Source organism: Dendrobates tinctorius, unplaced genomic scaffold, assembly GCF_039654945.1.
Source record: "Dendrobates tinctorius isolate UK_male_01 unplaced genomic scaffold, ASM3965494v1 ptg000049l, whole genome shotgun sequence".
In the NCBI taxonomy this organism is placed as follows: Eukaryota; Metazoa; Chordata; class Amphibia; order Anura; family Dendrobatidae; genus Dendrobates; species Dendrobates tinctorius.
In genome coordinates this window covers 11563585-11573842 of record NW_027361717.1, presented here as the reverse complement: position 1 = coordinate 11573842, position 10258 = coordinate 11563585, and positions in this window count along the sequence as shown.

Below are 10258 nucleotides of genomic sequence, written 5' to 3'. Positions count from 1 at the left end.
ACTGCCACTTGCAGCAGCACCGCCACCGCCACCACATAGCAGCAAAGTGGGGATGCGCATTCCCTTTTTTACAGGGCAACGCCACAGTCCACTGTCACCAGGCGGTCAACAAAAGTAAGGCGTTCACAGGCTGCCAGTCGGTCCGGGCAGGATATTCCTGCGCCAAAGAAAAAAAAAACTTTGTTCATCCATCCACCCTCTCCTCCTAATGTCTCTCAACATGCCTCCTTGTCCATTCCAGAGCTCCCTTCCCCCAGTACTTTCATCGCCCCTTTTCCTAGAACCCCTTCCTCAACCTCCAGTCGTTCCTTGTCTCTCCACACCCCCAAAGTATCCCAAACTTCCCCCTAACGTCATTCCTAATAAAATATACATTTTTTCTTTTTGGTACAAAATAAATGTGCACTTGTGCTTTCACAAAATCTGGATTGGTTACTTTGTCAATCGCCAACTACACACACTGCGCCGTACACACACTGCGCCGTACACTTAGCGTTTTTGCCACCAGATAGCTCCATAACTGACATGTTTCTTGTGTCAGTCAAGGAGATATGTGTTGTCAACGCAACAAATCTACATGACTTGTTTTTTCCACAGCAATCTCTACATTCTTGTAATATTGCACGGTTCCCCAACTCCAGTCCTCATGGGCCACCAACAGATCAAGTTGTATGGAATCCTCTTTTTATTTCATTACAACATGATCTGTTGGTGGACCTTGAGGACTGAAATTGTGGAACCTTGCTGTATCCAGTCTGTGCAATATTACACGAATGTAGAGAGTTACCTACTCAGGAGTATTAGTGAATTCATGATGCACAAAACACAGCATCATAAATTCACTGATACACCTGGCTACTTGCTAATGGTATTGGGAGTGTAAAAACTGAGAATGCACTCAGTACAGGTATCAAAACAGTTTTTTTTTTATTAACATACCAACAACATGCAATAAATTTTTTTTACAACGTTTGCTCTTGCCATTCCACCCGTCCTACATCTGAGTTCAAGTAGGCCGCAAATTGGTGCCTCATTTGGCCAACTTCAACGGATGACCTGAGAGGGTGCTGTATAAATTCTGGCAAAGGATTAGGAGCAACATCATCAAGATCAAAGTTCAGGTGACCTCGAGAAATTACAAAATTATGTAGAACAACACAGGCCTTGACCACCTCATCCACTGTTTCCAGTTTAAGATTAATAGCTGTGCCAAGAATGCGCCATCTCGAAACAAGTATACCAAAATCACACTCTACTGTTCTCCTGGCCCTGGTCAGCCTGTAATTAAAAATTCTTTTATGTAGGTCCAAGTCCCGGCTGGAGTAGGGTTTGAGGAGGTTTTGGCACATCTAGAACGCTTCATCACCAACCATTACAAATGGCTGTGGCGGACCTTCGGCGTTGGGAAGAGGACGTGGCATGGGGAAATCGAAGTTGTTGCCATACAACCTCTTGCCCATGTCCGATGTCTTAAAAGCCTGGGAGTCATTCCCATGGCCAAATGCACCAATGTCCACTGCAATAAACTTACAGTTTGCATCGCTGTAGAGGGTGTGGTACGCTCCACGGCTCTCCCGGAGTTCAATAATGGGATGTATCCACATACGCCTCTGCTGCCATCTTTGCGGCCTCTCTCTCTCCCTCTGTTCATGGCAAGCAACTGCATAAGCCTGAGCCATCCTCATGTTCAGATCCAAGTCAAAGTAAAAGCTCTTCCAGCGCAGATCCATGTTTTTCAAGTCAAATGCAAGCAAATGTGAAGAATTCAGCTGTAAAAAGGGGGTATATAAAGAATTTCCATAAGATACGCCCAATGCTTTCCCATTGCTTGAGTGTGTTGCAAGAATTTTCCAAGGATTTTTTCTCTAGTTTATTGCGTATAAAAAATGCAAACGCATGAAAAATGCTTACAAACGCATAAAAACGCTGCGATTTTTGGTCGTTATGCGCACAATAATGCTACAAAAAACGCAGCGTTTACAAGCGTTTGTATGCGCTTTTCACATGCGTTTCATGTGCGCTCCTAATGCAGCGCAAAAAACGCTAGTTTGAAACTAGCCTTAGTGTATGACAGTAGCCAGACATAAAAACCTGATATCCATCTGGTATCGCTGTAATTTCACCGACCTGAAGAATGAAGTTGCCTAATCACTTATACCGCATGAGGAATGGTGTAAAAAATTAATAAAACCAATTCATCACATGCTGTTGATTTCTTCATTCTGCCGCCCAAAGGTCGCAATAAGGCTCGGCACACATTTATCCTGTGCTCTGCACTGAGCGCTTGCATCGGGGTTTCTGTGTAAATCTCTGAAATACGTGATTCAGACGGAACCTCTGGTGGAAGATTCCCTGCTGCCTCATTATAGTGAATGGATCCCTCAGGGGTTTCATCTGAATCATGTCACTCAGAGACTTAGCTGGAAACCCCAAAGTGAGTGCCGGATAAATGTAATCATAAATGTTATGTAAAATGTTCCCAATAAAAGCTTCAACTCAATTCACAAAAAAGCAAGCCCTCACTCAGGTCCATAATTTGATAATGAAAATATAGGGGCTTACACATTACTGGTAGTACAAAGGCTCTGGAAAAGCTAAATGACTCCTTGCCCCCCAAAAGAAATTCAGCAAATTCTCTGCTCCCAAATCCTAATGGTCCCCCCTCCCTTCTGAGCCCCAGTGTGCCTAAACCACATTTAGTGCCCACATGTTTGGCATTTCTGTAGTGATGAAAGCCTGCCCAACTTACAGGTGCATGTCTCCAGAAGCATAAGCTGAGAATAACGTACTGGTCACTACAGCGTTCTGGTCACTACTACAATAGTTTGCAATTTTAACTCAGCAACATCCATGTTTATGGAAAACACCCATGGAGTCAAAATCATCACTACGAAAAAATGAGGATGATTGACCTCATGGAGATCAACATCCGACACTGCGGAGACACCATCACGTGTTTCTCAACGCAGTGATTCTAGAGCACTGCCCCCATCCCTTATGGGAAATATGTAAAAACATACACAAGCCGCGGAGACACCATCACATGTTTCTCAGCGCAAGCAATGACTAGCCAGGTCTTTCCCCGGGAAGGAACAACCACGGGAAGGGCAGTCTCCAATGAAGTAATCACTGGTTTCCTTCATTGGAGACTGCCCTTCCCGTGGTTGTTCCTTCCCGGTGAAAGACCTGGCTAGTCATTGCTTGCGTTGAGAAACATGTGATGGTGTCTCCGCGGCTTATATTTTTGCATGTTTTACATATTTCCCATAAGGGATGGGGGCAGTGCTCTAGAATCACTGCGTTGAGAAACACGTGATGGTGTCTCCACAGTGTCGGATGTTGATCTCCATGAGGTCAATCATCCTCATTTTTTCATAGCCTTTTACTAGACATTGCTCCTACTAGCCAGTTTCCTACTCCACACTGATGAGGGGCAATACCCCGAAACAGCTGTCTGTGGATGGATACCATGTTTTGGCATAGGTGGTTTCCTTCATTGGAGACTGCCCTTCCCGTGGTTGTTCCTTCCCGGTGAAAGACCTGGCTAGTCATTGCTTGCGTTGAGAAACATGTGATGGTGTCTCCGCGGCTTATATTTTTGCATGTTTTACATATTTCCCATAAGGGATGGGGGCAGTGCTCTAGAATCACTGCGTTGAGAAACACGTGATGGTGTCTCCACAGTGTCGGATGTTGATCTCCATGAGGTCAATCATCCTCATTTTTTCATAGTCTTTTACTAGGCATTGCTCCTACTAGCCAGTTTCCTACTCCACACTGATGAGGGGCAATACCCCGAAACAGCTGTCTGTGGATGGATACCATGTTTTGGCATAGGTGGTTTCCTTCATTGGAGACTGCCCTTCCCGTGGTTGTTCCTTCCCGGTGAAAGACCTGGCTAGTCATTGCTTGCGTTGAGAAACATGTGATGGTGTCTCCACGGCTTATATTTTTGCAAAATCATCACTACATCTGTAGATAAATTCACAAAGGGTTATAATTTCCAAAATGGGGTCACTTGAGGGGGATTATTCTCATCCAGCACTTAGGGGCTCTGTATGGCGTCCGCAAACTATTCTAGGAAAATCTGCGCTCCAGGAGGCAAATAGTTCTCCGTTCCTCCAGAGTCTCTCCATATGGCTAAGGAGTACTGTACCGCAACATATGGGATATTGCCATGTTCAGTAGAAATTGTGGGACAAATTTTGGTGCCATTTTACCCATTTCCCAGTATGAAAATGTAAAACTTGGGGCTAACAAACAATCTTGGTGGTAAAAATGTAAATTATTTTATTTTCACTGCTCATTGCTCAAAGGTAAAAAAGTCTGTGACACACCTGAGGTGTCAATATAATCATTGCACCCTTAGATGAATTAAATGAGAGGTTTAGTTTGTAAATTGGGGTCACTTATGGGGGGTTCTGCTGTGTTGGCACCTCAGGGGCTCTGCCAATGTAACTTGGCACCCTCAAACAAGTGCAGCAAAATCTGCAATATAATATGATGTTTCTTCCATTCTGAGCTTTGCACTGTGTCTCAAAAGTAGTTTTTGACAACATATGGGCTTTTGGAGAACTCAGAAGAAATTGCACAACAAATTTTGTGGTCCATTTGTCCGGTTACTCTTGTGAAAATGCAAAATTTGGAGCTAAAAAGTTTTTTCCGGGAAAAATGTGATTACGTGATTTTTTTTTAATTTTCGCAGCTTAACATTATAAACTTCTGTGAAGCACCTAAGGGTTCAAGGTGTTTAATACACATCTAGATAAGTTCCCATAGTCGTCTAGCTTCCAAAATGGTGTGACTTATGGGGGTTTCCACTATTTGGGCACATCAGGGGCTTTCCATACGTGATATGGCATTCGCTAATTATTCCAGCAAATTTTGTATTCAAAAAGTCAAATAGCGCTCCTTCCCTTCCAAGTCCTGCCGTGCGCCCAAACAGTTGCTTTCCTCCACACATTGGGTATCTGCGCGCTCAGGAGAAATTGCAAAACAAAATGTATTGAGCTATTTATCCTGTTACAATTATGAATCTGCAAAATTTGGAGCTAAAAAAGATTTATCTGGGAAAAATATGATTTCTTTTTTCACGGCTCTCCGTTATAAACTTTTATGAAGCACCTGTGGGTTAAAGGTGCTCAATGCACATCTAGATAAGTTACGTAAGGGGTTTACTTTCCAAAATGGGGTCACTTGTTGGAGGTTTCCACTGTTTAGGCACAGCTGGGGCTCTCTAAACATGACATGGCCTCCGCTAATTATGCCATTAAATTTTACATTCAAAATATGAAATTGCACTCCTCCCCTTCTGAGCCCTGCCGTGTGCCCAAACGGTAGATTTCCCCCACATATGGGGTATCGGCATGCTCTGGAGAAATTTCACAACAAATTGTATGGTCCATTTTCTCCTGTTACCCTTGTAAAAGTAAAAAAGATTAGATCTAAAGGAAAATTTTTGTGAAAGAAAAGTAAATGTTTATTTTTTCCGTCTGCTTTCCAAAAATTCCTGTGAAGGGTTAATAAACTTCTTGAATGTGGTTTTGAGCACCTTGAGGGGTGCAGTTTTTAAAATTATGTCAATTTTGGTAATTTCTGTCCTATAGGCCTCTCAACGTCACTTTAAATGTGAGTTGGTCCCTAAAAAAATGGTTTTGTAAATTTTGTTGTAAAAATGAAGGTCAACTTTTAACCCTTATAACTTCCTAACAAAAAAGTTAAAAAAAAATTGTGCTGATGTAAATTAGACATGTGGGAAATGTTATTTATTAACTGTTTTGTGTGATATGACTCTCTGATTTTAAGGCATAAAAATTAAAATTCTGAAAATTGCAAAATTTTCAAAAATTTTGCCAAATTTTTATTTTTTTTTACAAATAAATGCAATTCATATCAAAGAAATTTAACCATTAGTATGAAGTACAGTATGTCACGAGAAAATAATCTCATAATCAGTGGGCTGCATTGAAGCTTTTCAGAGTTATGACCTCGTAAAATAACACTGGTCAGAATTGTAGAAATTGGCCAGGTCAGGAAGCTAAAAATAGGCTTCGGGGGGAAGGGGTTAATGATTTGGGGCCAATGTGTATGTTCCCATCATGGCCGCATCTGCTTTTGCGTAGTTCATACTGCGCATGTGCTGTGATAAAGAGCTCTTCAGTCTGCCCTTTGCCTGTGATGACATGTACATTGGCAGAAATCTGAGTAAAATCATATGCAAAATGTACATGATCAGTGGATCCCAGAGGATATTATTAATAGGGTATATTACAAACATACAGTCAGGGTCAGACTGGGATGTCTGGGGCCCACCAGGTGAATGGACTCTAGGGGCCCACCCTACAGTTATATGCAAATATCTGTCAGTCGTTATCCCCATTATAGTGGAGCATCGGCTGTAAAACACAGGCGGCTCCTGCACATCTACTGTGCACCCCCATAACTGGGATGTATAATTACAGTAGCTTACATTAATGGGGTTCTTTGGTTAAAACAAGTTATCACTGATCCATGGGCTCCACAGGATAGGTGATCTCTTAGGTCCGACCACATATTCCTCCATACAGTATTATGAGCACCCACGTAGTCCACCATACAGTATTATGGGAAACCACATAGTCCGCCATACAGTATTATGGGAAACCACATAGTCCGCCATACAGTATTATGGGAAACCCCATAGTCCACCATACAGTATTATGGGAAACCCCATAGTCCACCATACAGTATTATGGGCACCACAAGGTCTGCCATACAGTATTATGGGCACCACATGGTCCACCATACAGTATTATGGGCACCACATAGTCCGCCATACAATATTATGGGCACCACATAGTCCGCCAAAGAGTATTTTGGGCCCCATAAAATGCTCCTCCATACAGTATTATGGGCAACCACATAGTCCGCCATACAGTATTATGGGCAACCACACAGTCCGCCATACAGTATTATGGGCACCTCATAGTCCGCCATAGAGTATTTTGGGCCCCATAAAATGCTCCTCCATACAGTATTATGGGGCACCTGCTCCTTCATACCTTATTATGGGCCCCCTGCTCCTCCATGCAGCACATTATGGCCTCTCCTGCTCCTCCATGCAGCACATTATGGGCCCCTGGCCCCCCCTGCTCCTCCATGCAGAATACTATGGCCCCCCTGCTCCTCCATGCAGCACATTATGGCCTCACCTGCTCCTCCACTCAGCAAATTATGGCCCCCCTGCTCCTCCATGCAGCATACTATAGCCTCCTCTGCTCCTCCTTGCAGCACATTATGGGCCCCCGGCCCCCCTGCTCCTCCATGCAGCTTACCATGGCCTCCCCTGCTCCTCCATGCAGCACATTATGGGCCCCTGCCCCCCCGCTCCTGCATGCAGCATACTATGGCCTTCCCTGCTCCTCCATGCAGCACATTATGGCCTCCCCTGCTCCTCCATGCAGCACATTATGCCCCCCCGCTCCTCCATGCAGCATACTATGGCCCCCCCTGCTCCTCCATGTAGCATATTATTGCCCCCCTGCTCCTCCATGCAGTACATTATGGGCCCCCGGCCCCCCTGCTCCTCCATGCAGCATACAATGGCCTCCCCTGCTCCTCCATGCAGCACATTATGGCCTCCCCTACTCCTCCATGCAGCACATTATGGCCTTCCTGCCCCTCCATACAGCACATTATGGCCTCCCCTGCTCCTCCATGCAGCACATTATGGACTCCCCAGCTCCTCCATGCAGCACATTATGGCCTCCCCAGCTCCTCCATGCAGCACATTATGGCCTCCCCAGCTCCTCCATGCAGCACAATATGGCCCCCCTGCTCCTCCATGCAGCACATTATGGCCTCCCCTGCTCCTCCATGCAGCACATTATGGCCTCCTCTGCTCCTCCATGCAGCACATTATGGCCTCCTCTGCTCCATGCAGCACATTATGGCCTCCTCTGCTCCTCCATGTAGCACATTATGGCCTCCCCTGCTCCTCCATGCAGCACATTATGGCCTCCTCTGCTCCTCCATGCAGCACATTATGGCCTCCCCTGCTCCTCCATGCAGCACATTATGGCCTCCCCAGCTCCTCCATGCAGCACATTATGGCCTCCCCAGCGCCTCCATGCAGCACATTATGGCCTCCCCAGCTCCTCCATGCAGCACAATATGGCCCCCCTGCTCCTCCATGCAGCACATTATGGCCTCCCCTGCTCCTCCATGCAGCACATTATGGCCTCCTCTGCTCCTCCATGCAGCACATTATGGCCTCCTCTGCTCCATGCAGCACATTATGGCCTCCTCTGCTCCTCCATGTAGCACATTATGGCCTCCCCTGCTCCTCCATGCAGCACATTATGGCCTCCTCTGCTCCTCCATGCAGCACATTATGGCCTCCCCTGCTCCTTCATGCAGCACATTATGGCCTCCCCAGCTCCTCCATGCAGCATATTATGGCCTCCTCTGCTCCTCCATGCAGCACATTATGGCCTCCTCTGCTCCATGCAGCACATTATGGCCTCCTCTGCTCCTCCATGTAGCACATTATGGCCTCCCCAGCTCCTCCATGCAGCACATTATGGCCTCCCCAGCTCCTCCATGCAGCACATTATGGCCTCCCCTGCTCCTTCATGCAGCACATTATGGCCCCCTCTGCTTCTCCATGCAGCACATTATGGCCTCCCGTGCTCCTCCATGTAGCACATTATGAGCCCCCGGCCCCCCTGCTCCTCCATGCAGCACATTATGGCCTCTTCTGCTCCTCCATGCATCACATTATGGCCTCCCCTTGCTCCTCCATGCAGCATACTATGGCCCCCCTGCTCCTCCATGCATCACATTATGGCCTCCTCTGCTCCTCCATGCAGCACATTATGGCCTCCTCTGCTCCATGCAGCACATTATGGCCTCCCCTGCTCCTCCATGCAGCACATTATGGCCTCCCCAGCTCCTCCATGCAGCACATTATGGCCTCCCCAGCTCCTCCATGCAGCACATTATGGCCTCCCCAGCTCCTCCATGCAGCACAATATGGCCCCCCTGCTCCTCCATGCAGCACATTATGGCCTCCCCTGCTCCTCCATGCAGCACATTATGGCCTCCCCTGCTCCTCCATGCAGCACATTATGGCCTCCTCTGCTCCATGCAGCACATTATGGCCTCCTCTGCTCCTCCATGTAGCACATTATGGCCTCCCCTGCTCCTCCATGCAGCACATTATGGCCTCCTCTGCTCCTCCATGCAGCACATTATGGCCTCCTCTGCTCCATGCAGCACATTATGGCCTCCTCTGCTCCTCCATGTAGCACATTATGGCCTCCCCTGCTCCTCCATGCAGCACATTATGGCCTCCTCTGCTCCTCCATGCAGCACATTATGGCCTCCCCTGCTCCTTCATGCAGCACATTATGGCCTCCCCAGCTCCTCCATGCAGCATATTATGGCCTCCTCTGCTCCTCCATGCAGCACATTATGGCCTCCTCTGCTCCATGCAGCACATTATGGCCTCCTCTGCTCCTCCATGTAGCACATTATGGCCTCCTCTGCTCCTCCATGCAGCACATTATGGCCTCCTCTGCTCCTCCATGCAGCACATTATGGCCTCCCCTGCTCCTTCATGCAGCACATTATGGCCCCCTCTGCTTCTCCATGCAGCACATTATGGCCTCCCGTGCTCCTCCATGTAGCACATTATGAGCCCCCGGTCCCCCGGCCCCCCTGCTCCTCCATGCAGCACATTATGGCCTCTTCTGCTCCTCCATGCATCACATTATGGCCTCCCCTTGCTCCTCCATGCAGCATACTATGGCCCCCCAGCTCCTCCATGCAGCACATTATGGCCTCACCTGCTCCTCCATGCAGCAAATTATGGCCTCTCCTGCTCCTCCATGCAGCATACTATGGCCTCCTCTGCTCCATGCAGCACATTATGGCCTCCTCTGCTCCTCCATGTAGCACATTATGGCCTCCCCTGCTCCTCCATGCAGCACATTATGGCCTCCTCTGCTCCTCCATGCAGCACATTATGGCCTCCCCTGCTCCTTCATGCAGCACATTATGGCCTCCCCAGCTCCTCCATGCAGCATATTATGGCCTCCTCTGCTCCTCCATGCAGCACATTATGGCCTACTCTGCTCCATGCAGCACATTATGGCCTCCTCTGCTCCTCCATGTAGCACATTATGGCCTCCTCTGCTCCTCCATGCAGCACATTATGGCCTCCTCTGCTCCTCCATGCAGCACATTATGGCCTCCCCTGCTCCTTCATGCAGCACAT